The sequence below is a fragment of the Phyllobates terribilis genome, unplaced genomic scaffold (assembly GCF_046119375.1).
Source record: "Phyllobates terribilis strain yellow unplaced genomic scaffold, ASM4611937v1 Scaffold_3__8_contigs__length_932513732, whole genome shotgun sequence".
Taxonomy (NCBI): Eukaryota; Metazoa; Chordata; class Amphibia; order Anura; family Dendrobatidae; genus Phyllobates; species Phyllobates terribilis.
In genome coordinates, this window is record NW_027362763.1 from 471,708,521 (window position 1) to 471,730,846 (window position 22,326).

Below are 22,326 nucleotides of genomic sequence, written 5' to 3' on the forward strand. Positions count from 1 at the left end.
ACGGAGTGTATCACACAGGATGGGAATAGATATGTGTGGCCCCGTTCCATCCACTTCTATGGGAGCAGTGGTGTAATGTGTGACAATGCTCCATCCACTTCCATGGGAGGAGCGTTGTAATGTGTCACACCGCTCCATCCACTTCTATGGGAACAGTTGTGCCAGCAGTGTGACGATTACACTGCTGTGCTCTGAACAACGCAGCAGCGGTTAGCAGTGATCAGCAGCCTGATATCATACTGCTAATACCAGGTTGCAAACACTGCTCACTGCTGCAGATTCTCACCTTGCCCCGGAACTCCACATCTCGGAACTTCCTTTTACTGTTTGCTCGCACTGAGCGCTGACAGGAGGAAACTAGAGCTCACAGCTTAGAGCAGGCTACAATAAAATGGCGCTGATCTCTTCCCACAACTCTGACCTGGACAGCCCAGGGGGCGTGCCAAGATCACAACTGGAGGCAGCCATAGTATAGGAGATGCAGTCAGAGACCGACCACAGACTCCTATGTACAGGGGCTGCCGTATTTCAGGTGTGTAAGTGTCATGCTTAGACTTTTTGGTCCCATTTCCCTGACTGATAACTTTCAACAGTGAGATCCCATTGCTATGTTGTAAGCTGTTTGCGGACCATGACTTTTGCTGTAAAATACAACTAATAAAATCCTACTAGAACAGCTAAATTTTACATGGAGTTAATCAGAATCACTGTAAATGATGGCAGCTGTGTACTGACTACTATTTAACTCAAGTTTAAATGTGTTTGGCTACTTGCTACACAAGAAACCTCTCATGATGGGAAAAACCAGTGAGCCTTCTCAAGAATTTTGCAACGTTATTGTTGCAAAAAATATTGATGGCATTGGTTACAGAAGAATTTCTAAACTACTAAAGGTTCCAGTGAGCACTGTTGTGGCCATAATTCGGAAGTGGAACATCATTTCACCATGAATCGGTCACGGACAGATGCTCCCAAGATTTCAAACAAAGAAGAGAAAACAAATATCAGAAGAGTTGTCCAAGAGCCAAGAACCATCTGTGGAGACCTACAGAAAGACCTAGAATCAACAGGTACAATCGTTTCAAAGAAAACTATAAGAATTTGTCTGTATGCACCCTCACCATGCAAGACTCCATTGCTGAACATAAAGCGCGTTTACAGTTTGCTCATCAACATTTAGACAAGCATGAGAAATACTGGGAGAATATAGTCTGGTCAGGTGAGACCAAAATTGAACTGTTTAGATGCCACACACCATGTTTGGAGGCCAAAAAGCACTGCATATCACCCCAAAAACACCATATCAAAAGTGAAGTTTGGAGGTGAGAACAAAATGGTGTGCAGAGCTGTGGAGTCAGTAAGCCAAACCTCTGACTCCGACTCCTCAATTTCCATGACACCGACTCCAACTTCAACTCCGACTCTGACTCCCTCATACATGGCTCATGTTTAAGTGATAAATTTACTGGAGCACAGATTCATCTCAACTAAAAGTCTAGACACTTAGATCAGGAATGGGACAGACATTTATAGGACATTTCATAACTTTCCCAAATTCTTATGAAAAAAATATTCCCCACAAACTGCATTGAACTACTGTACCCAATTTATTATATACTTTAGGAGTTGGAGTCGGTCCATTTTATACCGACTCCGATTCCGCCTCCGACTCCACCAAAATGGACACAGACTCCGACACCGACTCCACAGCCCTGAGGGTGTGGGGCTGTTTTTTAGCATACGGCACAGGTAAACTTTATGTATTTCAAGGAATCATAAATGGACAAATGTACTGAGACATTATTGATAAAAATCTCCTGCCATCTACTAAAATGATGAAGATGAAACGAGGGTGGACATTACAGCAAGACAATTCTCCCAAACACACAGCCAAGGAAACTCGCAATTGGTTTCAGAGAAAGAAAATAAAGCTGCAAGAATGGCCCAGCCAATCACATGACCTGAATTCAATAGAAAATTGATTGAAGGAACAAAAGGTCAGATTTCATAGAAGAAGCCCAAGGATGCTTCAGGATGTGAAGAGTGTTTGTGTGGAAGAGTGGGCCAAAATCACACCTGAGCAATCCATGAGACTTATTTCTCCATACAGGAGACATCTTGAAGCTGTCATCACCAACAAAGGCTTTTGCACAAAGGGTTAAATAAATTTCAGTAAGCGTGTTCAATACTTTTTTCCTGTGTCATTTCTCATTATTACACATAACTTAATTTATGGACATCTATGGATGATTTCTTTGCCTGTGTGGATTGGATGGGTTGTTACCGACATCTGGTGAGAAATTCATGTCAATGGCCTCATTAGAAATATGTTTTCTTAGAAAATAGGTGAAGTGTTCAATACTTATTTCACCCGCTGATGAGATGGCATTTACAGTGGCATCTAAAAGTCTGGGCAACCCTTGTCAAAATTACTGTTATTGTGAACAGCAAAGAAAGTTGAAGATGAAAAGATCTCTAAAAGGTCAAAAGTTAAAGATAACACATTTCCGTTGTATTTTAGGCAAAAAAAAAATATTTTCATCTTTTACATTTTAAAAATTAAAAAAAGAGAAATGGGCCTATGCAAACGTTTAGGCACCCTGCATGGTTAGTACCTAGAAGCACCCCCTTTTGAAAATATCACAGCATGTAAACACTTTTTGTAGCCAGAGAAGAGTCCTTCAGTTCTTGTTTGAGGGATTTTCATCCATTCTTCCTTGAAAAATTCTTCCAGTTCTGTGAGATTCCTGGGTCATCTTGCATGCACTGCTATTTTGAGGTCTAGCCACAAATTTTCAATAATGTTCAGACCAGGGGATTGTGAGGGCCATTGTAAAACCTTCAGCTTGCGCCTTTTGACGTGGATTTTGACGTGTGTTTAGGATCATTATCCATTTGCCATCCTCTTTTCAACTTCAGCTTTTTTACAGATGGTGTTATGTTTGCTTCAAGAATTTGTTGAAATTTCATTCAATCCATTTTTCCCCCTACCAGGGAAATGTTCCTTGTGCCACTGGCTGCAACACAACCACAAAGCATGATTAATCCACCCCCATGCTTAATGGTTGATGAGATATTCTTTTACTGAATTCTGTGCCATTTTTTTCTCCACACATAAGTTTGATCATTGTGGCCAAACAGTTCTATTTTAACCTCATCGGACCACAGGACTTGTTTCCAAAATGCATCAGGCTTGTTTAGATGTTCTGTTTCATACTTCTGATGCTGAATTTTATTGAGAGAATGCAGTAGAGGTTTTCTTCTGATGACTCTTCCATGAAGGCCATATTTGTGCAGGTGTCTCCAAACAGTACCACTCCAGAGTCTGCTAAATCTTTCTGAAGGTTTTTTGCAGTCAAGAGGGGTTTTTGATTTACCTCTCTAGCAATCCTACAAACAGCTCTCACTGAAATTTGTTTGGTCTTTCAGACCTTATCTTGACCTCCACTGTTACTGTTAACTGCCATTTCTTAATTACATTTCGAACTGAGGAAAAGGCAACTTGAAAACACTTTGCTATCTTCTTATAGCCTTCTCCTGCTTTGTGGACCTTTTTTTCGCCTGAAATACAAAGGAAATGTGTCATTTTTAACTTTAGGCCTTTTAGAGATCATTTCATCTTCAACTTGCTTAACTGTTCACAATAACAGTAATTTTGAACAGGGGGTGCCCAAACTTTTACATGCTACTGTATATGTTTACACACCATTATTAAAATGCCAGGTTTTTGTCATGTAAAAAACATACCAACTATATATTATATATAATACAGCAGAGCAAATACAGAAAATGGAATGTAAATGTCAGCATGCATTTGAAGTTTGAAATCTAGCGGATAAGCACTAAGGAATGCACACTTATGACCGTGTCATGGAAACTTTGGATTTAGAATAGAAAGAAATATCTTAGTATAAGCAAATAAGCTTAATATAGCATAGATAGTACAGTACCTAGTGGGTGATATATACTATAAGAAAAGGACATGTTGCTGGATGTTAGCATATATGGTAAAATATCTTCAATTTAGCATTAAAGGAATCTGTTTATAATCAAATGTTTTGTATTAACATGAATTAGCAAAATCGCTAGGTGCCCTATCATGTGCATGTTTGTACACTGTGTACAGAATTATTAGGCAATGAGTATTTTGATCACATGATACTTTTTATACATGTTGTCCTACTCCAAGCTGCATAGGCTTGAGAGCCAACTACCAATTAAGTAAATCTGGTGATGTGCATCTCTGTAATGAGGAGGGGTGTTGACTAATGATATCAACACCCTATATAAGGTGTGCTTAATTATTAGGCAAGTTCCTTTCCTTTGGCAAAATGGGTCAGAAGAGAGATTTGACGGGCTCTGAAAAGTCCAAAATTGTGAGATGTCTTGCAGAGGGATGCAGCAGTCTTGAAATTTCCAAACTTTTGAAGCGTGATCACTGAACAATCAAGCGTTTCATGGCAAATAGCCAACAGGGTCGCAAGAAGCGTGTTGGCCAAAAAAGGTGCAAAATAACTGCCCATGAATTGATGAAAATCAAGCGTGAAGCTGCCAAGATGCCATTCGTCACCAGTTTTGCCATATTTCAGAGCTGCAACGTTACTGGAGTATCAAAAAGCACAAGGTGTGCGATACTCAGGGACATGGCCAAGGTAAGGAAGGCTGAAAAACGACCACCTTTGAACAAGAAACATAATATAAAATGTCAAGAATGGGCCAAGAAATATCTTAAAACTGATTTTTCAAAGGTTTTATGGACTGATAAAATGAGAGTGACTCTTGATGGGCCAGATGGATGGGCCAGAGGCTGGATCAATAATGGGCAGAGAGCTCCACTCCGACTCAGACGCCAGCAAGGTGGAGGTGGGGTACTGGTATGGGCTGGTATCATCAAAGATGAAATTGTGGGACCTTTTCGGGTTGAAAATGGAGAGAAGCTCAACTCCCAAACCTACTGCCAGTTTCTGGAAGACAACTTCTTCAAACAGTGGTACAGGAAGAAGTCGGTATCGTTAAAGAAAAACATGATTTTCATGCAGGACAATGCTCCATCACATGCATCCAACTACTCCACAGCGTGGCTGGCCAGTAAAGGTCTAAAAGAAGAAAAAATAATGACATGGCTCCCTTGTTCACCTGATCTGTGGTCCATCATAAAATGTGAGATCTACAGGGAGGGAAAACAGTACACCTCTCGAAAACAGATCAAGCAACTGACAGAATCTATGGATGGAAGGCTGTTGAGTGTCATCATAAAGAAAGGTGGCTATATTGATCACTCATTTTTTGGGTTTTTGTTTTTGCATGTCAGAAATGTTTATTTCTAAATTTTGTGCACTGATATTGGTTTACCTGGTGAAAATAAACAAGTGAGATAGGATCATATTTGGTTTTTATTAAGTTGCCTAATAATTCTGCACAGTAATAGTTACCTGCTCAAACAGATATCCTCCTAAGATAGCCAAATCTAAAAAAAAAAACACTCCAACTTCCAAAAATATTAAGCTTGGATATTTATGAGTCTTTTGGGTTGACTGAGAACATAGTTGTTGATCAATAATAAAAATAATCCTCTAAAATACAACTTGCCTAATAATTCTGCACACGGTGTATTATGAATCTATAGGAGAATACAGTGCAATTTATAAAGGCACCATGTAGTATCATGCTATACAATGTAATTGCCCACTATATATTTAACTGTAAACTATATTTGATTTCCTGTTTTAATCAGGATATTACCTTCATTCAAAAAATGACTTATGTAAATAAACAAATTAAGGTTTGCCTTTAACCTCTTTACCCTCAAAAGTTGTTTGCTCAGTAATGACTAGGCCAGTTTTTACAATTCTGACCACAGTCATTTTATGAGGTAATAACTCTGGAACACTTCAACGGATCCCACTGATTCTGAGAATGTTTTTTCATGACATATTGTACTTCATGATTGTGGTAAAATTTATTTGATATGATTTGCGTTTATTTGTGAAAAAATAGGAAATTTGGCAAAAAATTTTGAAAATTTTGCAATTTCCAAACTTTGAATTTTTATGCCCTTAAATCAGAGAGATATGTCACACAAATAGTTAATAAATAAGATATACCACATGTCTACTTTACATCAGTACAATTTTAGAGCCCAATCTTTTTTTTCGTTAGGAAGTCATAAGGGTTAAAAGTTGACCAGCAATTTCTCATTTTTCCAACAAAATTTACAAAACCATTTTTTTTAGGGACCACATCACATTTGAAGTCACTTTGAGGGGTCTATATGACAGAAAATATCCAAAACTGACACAATTCTAAAAACTGCACCCCTCAAGGTGCTCAAAACCACATTCAAGAAGTTCATTAACCCTTCAGGTGCTTCACAGGAATTTTTGGAATGTGAAAGAAAACAATGAACATTTAACTTTTTTTCACAAAAACATCTCTTTAGACCCATTTTTTTTCATTTTTGCAAGGGTAACAGGAAAAATTGGACCCCGAAATTTGTTGTGCAATTTCTCCTGAGCACGTGGATACCCCATATGTTGGGGAAAACCACTGTTTGGGCGCACGGCAGGAATCGGAAGGAGCGCCATTTGTCTTTTTGAATGTAAAATTTGCTTGAATAATTAGCAGAAACCATGTCGCGTTTGGAGAGCCGCTGATGTGCCCAAACAGTAGAAGCCCCCAACAAGTGACATCATTTTGGAAACTAGAACCCTCAGGGAACTTATGTAGAAATGTGGTGAGCACCTTGGACCCCCAGGTGCTTCGCAGAGGTTTATAACATTGAGCCTTAAAAATAAAATGTTCACATTTTTCCCACAAAAATGTTTTTCAGACCCCAATTTTGCATTTTCATAAGGGTAACAGGAGAAATTGCACCATACAATTTGCTGTGCAATTTCGTCTGAGTAAGTCAATACCCCATATGTGGGGGAAAACCACTGCTTGGGCACACGGCAGGGCTCGGAAAGGAAGGAGCGCTATTTGACTTTTTGAATGTAAAATTTGCTTGAATAATTAGAGGACGCCATGTCACGTTTGGGGAGCCTCTGATGTACTTAAACAGAGGAAACTCCCCACAAGTGATCCCATTTTGGAAACTATACCCCTTAAGGAACTTTTCTAGATGTGTGGTGAGCACCCTGAACCCCCAGGTGCTTCACAGAAGATTATAACATTGAGCTGTAAAAATAAATTGTTAACATTTTTCCCACAAAAATGATTTTCAGCCCCAATATTACATTTTCAGAAGGGTAAGAAGATAAACTGCACCATACCATTTTTTGTTCAATTTCTCCTGACTAAGCTGATACCCTATATGTGGGTATGTGGGGGGGGGGGATCACTGTTTGGGCGCATGGCAGGGCTTGGAAGGGAAGGAGCACCATTTGACTTTTTGAATGTAAAATTTGCTTGAATAATTAACGGACGCCGTCATGTTTGGAGAGCCCCTGATGTGCCTAAACAGTGGAAACCCCACACAAGTGACCCCATTTTGGAAGCTGGACCCCTTAAGGAACTTATCTAGATGTGTGGTGAGCACTTTGAACCCCTAAGTGTTTCACAAAAGTTTATAACGTAGAGCCGTGAAAATAAAAAAATCATTTTTTTCCACAAAAATTATTTTTAGCCCCAATTTTTTTATTTTCACAAGGGTTACAGGAAAAATTTGACCCCAAAAGTTGTTGTGCAATTTCTCCTGAGTGTGCTGATACCCCATATGTGGGAGAAAACTACTGTTTTGGCGCATGTCAGGGCTCGGAAAGGAAGGAGTGACGTTTTGGAATGCAGACTTCGATGGAGTGGTCTGCGGGCGTCATGTTGCGTTTGCACAGCCCCTGATGTGTCAAAACAGTGGAAATGCCCATCAAATTCCACTTTTTTGGAAACTAGCACCCCCATTGAATTTATCTAGATGTGTGGAGAGCACCTGGAACCCCTAGGTGCTTCACAGAAAATTATAACAGAAAAAACAAATTTTTTCCACAAAAATGTTATATTAGCCAAAAAAAATATTTTTACATGGGTAACAGGAGAAAGTGAACCCCAAAATGTGTTGTGCAATTTCTCATGAGCACGCAGATACCCCATATGTGGTTGAAGATTACTTTTGAGGCACAGTGCAAAGCTCAGAAAGGAAGAAGCGCCATATTGGAGTTCATATTTTGCTGGGCTGGCTTGACTGTGCCATGTCACATTGGCAGAGCCCCTAATGTGCCAGAACCAGTACCCCCCCCCTCCCAAGAGACCCCATTTTACAAACAACACCTCTCAATTAATTCATCTAGGGGTGCAGGGAGCATACCCCATATGTGGCTGTACAGTACTGCTTAGCCACACAGAGAGACTCAGGAGAGACGGAGCGCTATCTGCCTACTGGAGCGCAGATTTTCCTAGAATAGTATGCAGACTCCATGTACACTTCTCCTATGTAATTCAGATGAACCCCTGAGGGATCCATTGACTATGATGAGGCAGCAGAGTTAGGCCTCTTTCACACGTCAGTGTGTCTGGTACGTGTGGTGACAGTTTCCACACGTAGTGGAGACACTGACAAAGGTAGACCCATTCAAATAAATGGGTCTGTGCACATGTCAATTCGTTTCCACGGACCGCGTGTCCGTTGGCAAAACACGTTGACATGTCCATTTTTTTCGTGCTGCACGGGCCGCAAAACGCCCCACACTGATGACACATGGATGGACTCCATCTGGCCTCTGTTTAGCGGTATCCTATTTTTCAGAGGTTCACAAAACTATGGCCGACGGCACTTTTATGCATGCCTAATAAAAAGACGGACACCGTGGGATCACAAGTCAGGCACCTTCCATGGTGCCTTCACCTGCCCAGTAGCGTAGCTACCGAGGAGGCTGAGGGGGCGGTGGCCCGGGCCCCACGCTCTGAGGGGGCCCACCCGGAGCTACGCTAGTGTAACTGTACCGGTGTGTGCAGCACGCTGATACAGTTACATTCTGGGGCAGAGCAGGGAGACTCGATGTCCCTGCACTGCCATGGTCCCTATGAGGCCCTTGAGCAGGAGAAGTGGCCCCCCGGTGCCAGCATCGGGCCCACCGCCCATCACCGTAAGTTCAGTGATGAGAGAGGGAGCGCGACGCTGCCTCTCCCATCAGTCCCCAACGCAGACACTGACCGGGCGCGATGATGTCATCATTTGGCGCCCGCTGTTCTGAGTTGTGCGGGCGCTCGGAGCAGTGGGGGAACAAGGAGGAGAGGTGAGTATTGTATTTATTTTTTTATGGGGGAGCATCATATTATATACTCTGCCTATGGGGGTGCATCATACTATATACTCTGCCTATGGGGGTGCTTCATACTATATACTTTGCTTATGGGGGTGCATTATACTATATAGAGTCTGCCTATGGGGAGTACATTATACTGTATGGGGGCCTATGGGAGTGCATTATACTATATAGAATCTGCCTATGGGGAGTGTATAATACTATAGAGGCCTATGGGTAGTGCATTATACTATATGTAGGCTATTTAGGAGGCCATCATACAGTGTGAAAGATAATGTGGGGTCTTTGTATAGTGTGGGGGCCATCATACATTGTTGGAGCCATCGGTTTGGAGGCTACTAAGGGGTCAGTATAATGTGTGGGGGTAGTATACAGTGAGGTAGGCATTATACTATGTATAGGAGAGCATCATATTATGTAGAGGGGAGCTGGGTGGAGACTCAGGACATTATTAAATGTTAAGTGGGCACTTATCATTATAGGGGAACTCATGTTATTGTGACTGTCAAAGGGGCAAACAGAGGGCACTATTACATTTTAGGGGGCAAAATGCGGGCTTTGTTTTCTAGGGCATTTCTATAGTTTAAAGGTTTTTTTTTACCATTTAGAGGGCACACAGTACCATACAGCCGGTGCAGTAATAGGGACACGGCAGCAGGAGCTCAGTATTGGGGTATCAGCAGGATGAGGAGTTTGTGCAGATTGGGAATAGATGGGGATGGTGCTGGAAATGTACGGAGTCAAATGTATCTTTGTTGTAATCTCTGTAGACGAGTCCTAGATGGAGAAGTTGTCGTGTTGGTCTGGGCCAGCTTGAAAATACGGGAAAAGTGAACGATTTAATCAGAAAGAACGTCACCTGTAAGGTACTGTAACCAGTACAGTAACTGTACTGTAATCTCTTTAGTGTTCTGTAGGACTGGTATCTACCACTACATGGTCACCATATAGCAGTAATATCAGTGTTGGTCTTTGTATAGAGATTTTTTTTCGCAACAGCGAGGTCATCTGCTGAGGTTCTCCTACATCCACTATTAGGGTGCTCCACCATAGTTGTAATCAGGGTTACCTGGTTAGGGGCCCACTCAGAAGTTTCGCCCCCCCTGAACCAAAACCCTAGATACGCCTCTGTATCTGCCTCATTACAGGGAATCGTCTGCCGGGGGTCCCATCTGAATCATGTATTTCAGAGATTTACACGGAAACCCCGGTGCAAGCGCTCAGCGCAGAGTGCTGGATTAAAGGGAATCTGTCACTCCCTGGGAGTTATCAGACCTCAAATATGGGCATACAGGTTATAGAAATGTAAATCTATACCTACCTGTATGCCTCATATTGGCGGTCTGATTGTAGAGAAATGTTTTTATATAAAATTCTTTTTCATATGCTTCGCGCCCGGGGGACGCCAAGAACCATACTGTATATATCTATACATGTGTATATATATACGGTATGGTTCCTAACTACCAGGATGCCCAGAGGAAGTGAGGATCAAACTGGATCACTGGAGCGGAAGTAACAGTGACTCCCCAGCGCCTGCGCAATAGACCACTGCAGGATAAATGAAGCCAGAAGCAAAAAAAGCACGCCTCACTGTAGAGGAGCTTTGCGCATGCGCCTGATGTGAACAAGAAGAGAGCACGTCACTTGGCCCTGTGACGTGCTGGCGAGGGGAGGAGTATGGATATTAGGCACATAGTTGGGGATTTCTTGGCGTCCTAAGCAGATAGGCAGGGATTTCTTGACGTCCCCCTGGCGCAAAGCATATGAAAAAGGATTTTATAAAAAGACATTTCTCTGCAATCAGACCGCTAATATGGGACATACAGGTATGTATAGATTTACATTTCTATGACATGTATGTCATATCCCAGGGGGTGACAGATTCCCATTTATGTGAGCTGAGCCATACTCCAATCTTTGGGAGGCAGAATGAACAAATCAGCAGCAGGTGAAGAATTGATATTATTCATTTTTTCCTCATGTGGTATAAGTGATTAGACGACTTTATTCTTCGGGTCGGTGCGATTACAGCGATACCAGATTTATATCTGTTTTTTATGATTGGCAGCAGTCACACACTACAACGCTTTTTTTTTCAAAGACTAGCTTTTGCATCGCCATATTTTGAGAGCTATAATTTTTCTATATTTCGGCCGACAGAATCATGTAAGAGCTTGTTTTTTGCTGGACAAGTTGACATTTTTATTGGTACCATTTTCAGACATGTGACATTTTTTGATCGCTTTCTATTCTGATTTTTGGGAGGCAGAATAAACAAAAAACAGCAATTCAGGAATTGTTTTTTGTTTTGTTTTTTTATGCCGTTCCGCGTGTGGTAAAATTGATAAGGCAGCTTTATTCTCCGGGTCAGTACATTTACAGCGATACTACATTTATATCTTTTTTTATGTTTTGGCGCTTTTACACAATAAAAACTATTTTATAGAAAAAATAATTTTTTTGCATCACTATATTCTGAGAGCAATAACTTTTTTATTTTTCAGCTTATGTAGCAGTATAGTGGCGTGTTTTTTGCGGAACAAGATGACATTTTCAGCGGTACCATTTTTATTTACATTCGTCTTTTTGATCGTGTTTTATTTCACTTTTTGTGATAAAGCACCGTTTTTTGCTTTGTTTTTTTTTACCATGTTCACTAAAGGGGTTAACTAGTGCGACAGTTTTATAGTGCAGGTCGTTCTGGACGTGGCAATAACAAATATGTGTCCTTTTATTGGTTTTTTTTTTTTCATAATAATATTTATTTATGGCTACAATATATGCAGTTGAAACCAGAAGCTTACATACACTATATAAAAAGACACATATGCATGTTTTTCTCAATATCTGACATGAAATCACAATAAACCGTTCCCGTTTTAGGTCAATTAAGATTACCATCATTTTTAATATTTGCCAAATGCCAGAATAATGTGAGAGAGAGAATGTTTTAAGGCATTTTTATTACTTACTGCAAAGTCAAAAGTTTACATAAATTTCATTAGTATTTGGTACCATTGCCCTTAAACTGAATGACTTGGGTCAAATGTTTGGGATATCCTTCCACAAGCTTCTCACAATAGTGTCGGAATTTGGGCCCATTCCTCCTGACAAAACTGGTGTAACTAATAGAGGTTTGTAGGTCGCCTTGCTCGCACCTGCCTTTTCAGCTTTGCCCATAAATATTCAATAGGATTGAGACTAGGGCTTTGTGATGGCCACTCCAAAACATTGACTTTGTTTGTTTGTTTGCTATTCTTACGCCACTTTGTTACCATTTTGGCAGTATGCTTTGGGTCATTGTCCATTTTGAAGACTTATTTCTGCCCACGCTTTAACTTCCTGGCTGATGTATTGAGGTGTTGCTTCAGTATTGCCACATAATCTTCTTTTCTCATGAAGCCATCTATTTTGTGAAGTGTACCAGTCCCTCCTGCAGCAAAACAACCCCACAACATGATGCTGCACCCTCGTGTTTCAAAGTTGGGATGGTGTTCTTAGGCTTCCAAGCTTCTCCCTTTTTCCTCCAAATGTAACGATGGTCATTATGCCCAAAAAGTTTAATTTTAGTTTCATCAGACCACAGGACATGTCTCCCAAAATAAAAGGCTTTGTTCCTGTGTGCATTTGTAAACATTATTATTGCTTTTTTATGTTTCTTTTGGCGTAATTGCTTCTTCCTGGCAGAGTGGCCTTTCAACCCATGTTGATACAGTACTCGTTTTACTGTGGTTATTGACACAATGTTACCAACTTCCGCCATCATCTTCACAAGGTCTTTTACTTTTGTCCTTGGGTTGATATGCACATGTCGGACCAAAGCACATTCATCTCTCTGACACAGAACCCGTCTCCTTTCTGAGCAGTATAATGGCTGGACATTCCCATCTTGTTTGTACTTGCATATAATTGTTTATACAGATGAACGAGGCACCTTCAGGTATCATGAAGTTGTACCCACGGATGATCCAGACTTGTGCAAGTCCACAATTCTCTTCCTGATATCTTGGCTGATTTCTTTAGACTTTCCCATGATGCTACACAAAGCAGCAGTGTGTTTCAGGTGTGCATTAAAATACATCCACAGGTGTGTCTCTAATTAACTCAGATATTGCCAAAAAAACTATCAGAAGCTTCCCAACACATGACATCATCATATGGGCAGTCCAGAATTGTTTTGTTTAAAGGAATAGTAATCTTAGTGTATGTAAACTTTTGACTTTGCAGTAAGTAATAAAATTGCCATTCTGTCTCTCTCATTATTCTGGCATTTTCCAAATATTAAAAATTATGGTAATCCTAATTGACCTAAAACAGGAAAGGTTTATTCTGATTTCATGTCAGATAATCAGTAAAAAAGCATATGTGCCTTTTTATATAGTGTATGTAAACTTCTGGTTTCAACTGTATATATATATATATATATATATATATATATATATATATATACAGTACAGACCAAAAGTTTGGACACACCTTCTCATTTAAAGATTTTTCTGTGTTTTCATGACTATGAAAATTGTACATTCACACTGAAGGCATCAAAACTATGAATTAACACATGTGGAATTATATACTTAACAAAAAAGTGTGAAACAACTGAAAATATGTCTTATATTCTAGGTTCTTCAAAGTAGCCACCTTTTGCTTTGATGACTCTTTGCACACTCTTGGCATTCTCTTGATGAGCTTCAAGAGGTAGTCACCGGAAATGGTTTTCACTTCACAGGAGTGCCCTGTCAGGTTTAATAAGTGGGATTTCTTGCCTTATAAATGGGGTTGGGACCATCAGTTGTGTCGTGCAGTAGTCAGGTGGATACACAGCTGATAGTCCTACTGAATAGACTGTTAGAATTTGTATTATGGCAAGAAAAAAGCAGCTAAGTAAAGAAAAACAGGTGGCCATCATTACTTTAAGAAATGAAGGTCAGTCAGTGCGAAAAATTGGGCAAACTTTGAAAGTGTCCCCAAGTGCAGTTGCAGAAACCATCAAGCGCTACAAAGAAACTTGCTCACATGAGGACCACCCCAGGAAAGGAAGACCAAGAGTCACCTCTGCTTCTGAGGATAAGTTTATCCGAGTCACCAGCCTCAGGAATCGCAGGTTAACAGTAGCTCATATTAGAGACCAGGTCAATGCCACACACAGTTCTAGCAGCAGACACATCTCTACAACAACTGTTATGAGGAGACTTTGTGCAGCAGGCCTTCATTGTAAAATAGCTGCTAGGAAACCACTGCTAAGGACAGGCAACAAGCAGAAGAGACTTGTTTGGGCTAAAGAACACAAGGAATGGACATTAGACCAGTGGAAATCTGTGTTTTGGTCTTATGAGTCCAAATTTGAGATCTTTGGTTCCAACCACCGTGTCTTTGTGCGACGCAGAAAAGGTGAACGGATGGACTCTACATGCCTGGTTCCCACCGTGAAGCATGGAGGAGGAGGTGGGATGGTGTGGGGGTGCTTTTCTGGTGACACTGTTGGGGATTTATTCAAAATTGAAGGCATACTGAACCAGCATGGCTACCACAGCATCTTGCAGAGGCATGCTATTCCATCCGGTTTGCATTTAGTTGGACCATCATTTATTTTTCAACAGGACAATGACCCCAAACACACCTCCAGGCTGTGTAAGGGCTATTTGACCAAGAGGGAGAGTGATGGGGTGCTACGTCAGATGACCTGGCCTCCACAGTCACCAGACCTGAACCCAATCGAGATGGTTTGGGGTGAGCTGGACCGCAGAGTGAAGGCAAAAGGGCCAACAAGTGCTAAGCATCTCTGGGAACTGCTTCAAGATTGTTGGAAGACCATTTCCGGTGACTACCTCTTGAAGCTCATCAAGAGAATGCCAAGAGTGTGCAAAGCAGTCATCAAAGCAAAAGGTGGCTACTTTGAAGAAACTAGAATATAAGACATATTTTCAGTTGTTTCACACTTTTTTGCTAAGTATATAATTCCACATGTGTTAATTCATAGTTTTGATGCCTTCAGTGTGAATGTACAATTTTAATAGTGATGAAAATACAGAAAAATCTTTAAATGAGAAGGTGTGTCCAAACTTTTGGTCTGTACTGTATATATATATATTGTGATGTAGCAGACATCCCTTTAATGGTTCAGTGTGTTTGAATGACCATGTACCTTCCCCTTTAATTGACTGGTCACATGACCGTGACATCACACAGGTCCTTATGCACACAGAGGGTGTGGACACATGACTCTGACATCAGTTAAGGTCCTATCTGTGGATGTGTGCATGTGTGCTGCAAGATATAAAAACCCTGTGTGTTCCTGTGTGGGTGTGTTCCGGTGTGTAGGAGTTCCTGTGTGTTGGAAGCTCCTGTGTGGGCACCGTGTGTCAGGCACGAGGCTGTTCCCTGTGTGTGTGGGGAACACCGCTTCTGTGAGGCCTGGTGAGGCCTGGTGGACTCCGGTGGAGGTGAAGCCTGGATCCCTCTGTGAGAGTGTGTGGGATGCCAGTAAGCCTCGGAGTGCCACACAAGCATCCTGGTGGACTCCGGTGGAGGTGAAGCCTGGATCCCTGTGTGTGTGTGTGTGGGATGCCAGTAAGCCTCGGAGTGCCACACAAGGGTCCTGGAGGGTGAAGCCTGGGTATGTGGACATTTTCATGGACATTGTTTTATTACCTTGCGGGAGGCTGTAATTAGAGCCAAGTGGGCCGGTCTGCCACTTGGGCTCGTGGACATGTTGTATGGGAAATACGGTTTATGACGTGTAATAAACTGTGGATTATGAAAAACGGCAAAGTGGTTGCTGGTGTGCAGTGATTGACGCAGCAAAGCGAGTATCCCCCAGGATAATAAGTAGTGCTGCCTTACATGTGGTTTGAGAGTGCGGGCAGCTGCAGTCTGGTTGCTAGGGGCAACTGCAGTCTGGTTGCTAGGGGCACTCTGCAGTCTGGTTGCTAGGGGCAACTGCAGTCTGGTTGCTGGGAGCATCTGCAGTCTGGTTGCTGGGAGCAATTGCAGTCTGGTTGCTGGGAGCAGCTGCAGTCTGGTTGCTGGGAGCAACTGTACAGGTCGACGAGTGTGGTAAAGCATCTGGCTACAACTCGGCGGGGTTGTGAAGGTCGTCGTCGCACTCAAACCTGGTTTGCTGTGGCTCGGCGGGGCTCACGAAGGTCAAAGCATCTGGCTACAACTCGGCGGGGTTGTGAAGGTCGTCGTCGCACTCAAACCTGGTTTGCTGTTGCTCGGCGGGGCTCACGAAGTTAAAGCATCTTGCAGCAACTCGGCGGGGTTGCGAAGATTGACGTCGCACTCGAATCCTGTGTTGCGGTGGCTTGGCGGGGCCACGAAAATTTTTTCGGGGAGAGCGGTGAAGTTCAAGTGTGAACAGTGTACCGTGATGGCTGTGAGCAAAGCAACAGAGGTGTCTGGAGCTATTGAGCGTTTGAAGGGCCGGTTGGGACCGGATCAGGTATTTGAGAGACTTTGGCAGGACATGGTGCGGGAACCGCAGGAGCTGTGGGCACCGTATAGAATGGCGGCGGTGGACCATTCTATGGACTCTCCGGGGGCGCCCATGTTGTCCCAGAGTGCCCGGGGAGGTGGTAAGAGGTCTTGTGAACTGAGTCCTAAGACTGTCGCTGATGTTTTTTGTAAAAATTCCCTTACAGGTGTGGTTGTTTAAAAGGGGGCGGAGTCTAAAAAGGGGCGGATTTTCACAAGAGTGTGGAGTGTAAAAAACTGGAAATTGTTGATGATTGTGGGTTGGTACGTCCTAGAAATGACAATTTGACCGTTGAGAACGGGGTAGCTCCAGTGGAAGGGGGTGAAGTCAAAGTGGGAGGTGACCTGGTAGTCCACAACATCATGGGGAGTGACACAGACCCGATAGCTGACGGTGACACTAAGGAAGTAGAAGGAGAGGTCAGTCAGGCGGGGCTAGACGAGGGGAGAGAGTCCACATCTCGTCGTAGACGGCGCAGGGGCCACAAAAAGGTTGCTCCTGTACTCTTTGCTGGAAGTGAAAGGAAAGAAAATGTAATGGTGTGTGCCATTGTTTCAAGTGTGGATCCTCCTATAGAGGCAGAAGAGGAGGTGACGGACCTGGAGAACGTGTCCTCAGACCAGCGGAGCCTGGAGTCTGAACAGCAGAGGGTATACCAGGTTGTGAAGGACTTACAGCGAGGTCTAAGGGAAAGCAACGAGGAAGTTGTCCAGTGGAAGGAGATGTTCCACGCAATTAAGGAGGACCGCCGCAAAATTAAGGAGGAGGTTTTGCAGTTGAAACTTGAGATGGAGACGCGGCAGGATGGAGTTTCTGGACGTCATCAGGAACTAGAACGACTGCGCAAACAGTTCAACCAGGAGCTGTGTAAATCTAAAAAGGAGTATGATGAACTCATGAGGGAGCTGTAGCAGTTCCAGGACCAAGTAAAGCCTCTAATGCAGGAGAAGGAGCGGCTGGAGGACTCTCTGTACCAGCGAGACCAGGAGCTATCCGCCCTGAAAGAGGCAATAAAAGTTGAAGTGTCTGCTCATGATCATGAGGCAGAAAAGAGGTATGGAAAGTTCAGTGAGGAACTGCAACGGAGTAAGAGAGATTATGAGGATCTCCTCAAGGTTAAAGAAAAACTAGAGGAGGGTAAGGCGGATGCAGAGCAAGAGCGCCAAGTGGTTGAGACCACTCTGCAAGATATTCGTGAGGAGAATGATGATCTCCGGGGAAAGACCCTAGATCTGGAAGCTCAGGTGAAGGAGCTACAGATGTCCTGTGATACTCTCCAGAAGGCGGAGACGTACCTTAAGGAAACAGTCAGCAAGATGGAAGCTGAGCGAGAGAAGATGGAGGAGTCCATCGGAAAAGCCACAGACCAGGGCCAGGAGTTGACCGCTGGTGATGGGAGGTATGAAGCAGAGACCTCTTCGAGTGATGTGGGCTCGGAGGGTTCGGTGGATGTCGGAGCCGAGATCAAGCAGCTCAAGGAGTTGCTACAAGCCCAGTGGACGCAAGAGAAGCGTGAGAGACTGGCTATGGAGAGCCGAGTGGGCGCATTGGAGACGGAGAGGTCTGAGAGAGCTCTGCTGCTGAAAGAGCAGTTGAAGCAGGAAGAGCTTCAGAGATGGACTGCTGAGAGGCGAGTAACTGAGCTGGAAGGAGAAGGTTTAGAGCTCAAAGGTCGCCTAGCAAAGTGTCACGTGGTGAACGAGGTCTCCTTGGAGAAGGGAAAAGGCAAACAAGTTGCACTTACTCTGTTAGACCATGAGAAGGTGGACCTGAGGAGAGCTAAGAGTATGGTGTTGGAAGATAAAGATGAAGTGGAGGTGGTCAAGATGAAAAGTTGTGAAGTTGTAGCTGTGAGTCAGCTCAGGGGAAGCATCCAGGGTGAAGAAGCTGGAAGTCAGTTGTCCCTGAAACCTGAGCTGGTTGATCATCTGGGAACCACTGGTGAGACCGAAACGTCTTGGTACAAGTGCCTCGTAGATGTACCCGAGGACTTGAGGGAAGAATGCACCCGTGAGTTCGTGCATGAGGAGTTTAAGAAGGCCGTGGGAGCCTGTAAGGTGTACTTGACCTCAGAGGCTAGACAGCTGGTGGTCCTGTCCACGACTGAAGTCACGGTGAAGAGGGTGGCGATCCTGAGTGACATACATTGGCGATGTATTCGCACGAAGAGGTTTCTCCGGTTGAAGACGGAGCAAGCCGCTAGACAACTGGAGCTGATGAGAAAGACTCACAGTCTGCGAGAAGAGGTCATCCGGGTGCCTCGTGTTCTGGTGAGAGAGCTCATTGGGAGAAATGGCCGAGCCATGCAGATGATGGTGAAGAAGTCTGGTGTGGTAAAAGTAAGCAGTCCACGTGATCATCGGGACTGGATGCCGGATGAAGACGGCATGGTGCCGTTCTACGCTGTAGGAACGGAAGAATGTCTTGCAGATATGAGCATGCTGGTAGAGTACCGAGTGACCTACCTGCGAGAGGTGGAAAAGTTGAATCTCGCTAGACTGCGAGTGGATAGACAGCATCATCTGAGCAGCAGAAGATGGCAGCTGTCTAGAAAGTGTGAGACCGGACAGAGAAAGGGCTCCCTAAATATCAGAGCAGCTGAGGTTAGGGACCTTTCAAGATGTCCTGGGAGTGGGTTTGGAGGTAGTGAGACCTCCAGTGACTCAGTGGCCCATACAATCGACCCAATAGAGGACGGAACCATGTGGAGTCACACTGTTGTATTGACCGCTCGGAACGGGGGAGACCTGGTAGGGTTTCGACTGACCGCTGGGAGCGGGGGAGACCTGACAAGGTTACGACTGACCGCTGGGAGCGGGGGAGCCGCTGGGAGTGGCGGAAGTCTGACAAGTTTACGACCCGGAAATGTGACTTGACGCAGTCGATGACATTGACAGATGGTAGATCCCTAAGGAGTGGGCTAATGTCAATGTTTAATGTTCCAGGGGCTGGACAACGCAAGGGTCAAGTGCATGGTCTCAGTGTGAACTGTGGGATATAGACTGTTTTATATATTATGTGCTCAACCCCACAAGTTTGAACAGAGGGGGGGAATATGTGATGTAGCAGACATCCCTTTAATGGTTCAGTGTGTTTGAATGACCATGTACCTTCCCCTTTAATTGACTGGTCACAAGACCGTGAAATCACACAGGTCCTTATGCACACAGAGGGTGTGGACACATGACTCTGACATCAGTTAAGGTCCTATCTGTGGATGTGTGCATGTGTGCTGCAAGATATAAAAACCCTGTGTGTTCCTGTGTGGGTGTGTTCCGGTGTGTAGGAGTTCCTGTGTGTTGGGAGCTCCTGTGTGGGCACCGTGTGTCAGGCACGAGGCTGTTCCCTGTGTGTGTGGGGAACACCGCTCCTGTGAGGCCTGGTGAGGCCTGGTGGACTCCGGTGGAGGTGAAGCCTGGATCCCTCTGTGAGAGTGTGTGGGATGCCAGTAAGCCTCGGAGTGCCACACAAGCATCCTGGTGGACTCCGGTGGAGGTGAAGCCTGGATCCCTGTGTGTGTGTGTGTGTGGGATGCCAGTAAGCCTCGGAGTGCCACACAAGCGTCCTGGAGGGTGAAGCCTGGGTATGTGAAATACGCCAGTAAGCCTTAAGGGGTGGAGGGCTGGAGACCACGTGTGGTCAAGCCTTAGAGTCACAGTGGTGGCGGACTAAAAGCAGCTGAAAGCCGATAAAGGTAATACTCTTTATGTTATGGACATTTTCATGGACATTGTTTTATTACCTTGCGGGAGGCTGTAATTGGAGCCAAGTGGGCCGGTCTGCCACTTGGGCTCGTGGACATGTTGTATGGGAAATACGGTTTATGACGTGTAATAAACTGTGGATTATGAAAAACGGCAAAGTGGTTGCTGGTGTGCAGTGATTGACGCAGCAAAGCGAGTATCCCCCAGGATAATAAGTAGTGCTGCCTTACAATATATATATATATATATATATATATATATATATATATATATATATATATATATATATATATATAGTACGGACCAAAAGTTTGGACACACCTTCTCATTTAAAGATTTTTCTGTATCTTCATGACTATGAAAATTGTACATTCACACTGATGGCATCAAAACTATGAATTAACACATGTGGAATTATATGCTTAACAAAAAAGTGTGAAAAAAATGAAAATATATGTCTTATATTCTAGGTTCTTCAAAGTAGCCACCTTTTGCTTTGATGACTGCTTTGCACACTCTTGCCATTCTCTTGATGAGCTTCAAGAGGTAGATTTATTGCGGAATGTCGGCTGCAATGCCATGCTAGCTAAGACGGATATTCAAGCTGCTTTTTGCCTGCTTCCTGTTCATCCGTCTGGTTATTGTTCATTGGGTTTTGTTTTTGAGGTATTATATTTTTTTGATCGATGTCTCCCAATGGGTTTTTCGTTATCCTGTTTTTATTTGGAAATTTTTTCTTCCTTTCTGCAATGGTGCCTTCAATCTATTTTCCCACAAGGACATGTGTTACATTATTTAGATGATTTTTTATTCTTAGGCCCTTCCGGTTCTGACATTTGTTCCCAATTGTTGACACGTTTTTTGTCCATTATGGCTATTTTTGGGGTCCCCATTGCAGAAGATAAGACGGTTTTTCCTTGTACGACACTGGAATTTTTACGGATAGAGTTAGATTCTAATGAAATGCTGCCATTGGATAAAGTGATTAAGCTGAAATCACTAGACTACCTTTTTCTGCAACGGGAAACTGCTTCTTTGAAGGATTTTCAATCTTTATTAGGAGCATTAAATTTTGCTTTGCGCAATAATACCTGTCAGGAGAATTTTTTGAGGCGTTTGTACGATGCTATCAAAGGCCACACCTCCCCGACGTCTTTGATTATTATTTTCTCCTGATCTGAAGGAGGATTTATGGGTGTGGGCCCGGTTTATGGACAAGTATAATGGTGTGTCTTGCTGGCAGTCAGAATTTCAATCAGCGGATAAACTGCAATTGTTTTGTGCAGCCAGTCTTTCCGGTTTTGGAGGATTTTTCCGCGGTGCATGGATTTCAGAGCTTTGGCCGGGTTTTTTCTGCGGTAGGGATTTTACTATATCCTTTTTTGAAGTCTTTGCAGTTTTTGCTATTTTTTCCCTTTGGAGTTCTCGTCTCGATAATTGTAGAATTTTGTTGCGCTCCAGATCTCCAGGTCTTCTAGAAACGGGTTGATCTCTAAAATTTTGAGGCATTTGATGTTAATATTACTTCAGCACAACATTTGGCTTAAAGCCTGCGTTTCAACAGAATATAATAATGTAATGGCGGATCTTCTGTCTCAGCAGCGAGTGGAAGAATTCCTTGCGCGGTATCCAGAGGCAGAAGCGGACAGAACGTGGCTTCCCACGTCCCTGTGGGATCTGGTTTAATTCATGTTCCTAAATACATTATTCATTCCTTAGCTCCGCGCACATGGGCTGATTATACATGCGCGTGGGAGCGATGGCGGGGATTTTGTCAAGTTAATGGCTTTGATCCTCATGCATGTTTTGCTACTTCAGCCTTGTCATTTTTAGACATGTTAGTGAATGAACGGTTGTCTCACTCGGCTTTGGCAAAAATTGTAGC

The 22,326-nt window shown here is 43.4% G+C and overlaps 1 long non-coding RNA gene across 1 annotated transcript in view; it reads right to left on the minus strand.

Annotated features, from left to right (window-relative positions):
* Positions 1-1,588: 1,588 nt before the first annotated feature.
* Positions 1,589-22,326, minus strand: part of LOC141259612 (uncharacterized) — a 37,030-nt gene continuing 16,292 nt past the window's right edge. The window contains exon 2 of the long non-coding RNA XR_012318441.1: positions 1,589-3,561. This is a non-coding gene — a long non-coding RNA (uncharacterized lncRNA). The remainder of the gene's footprint in view (positions 3,562-22,326) is intronic.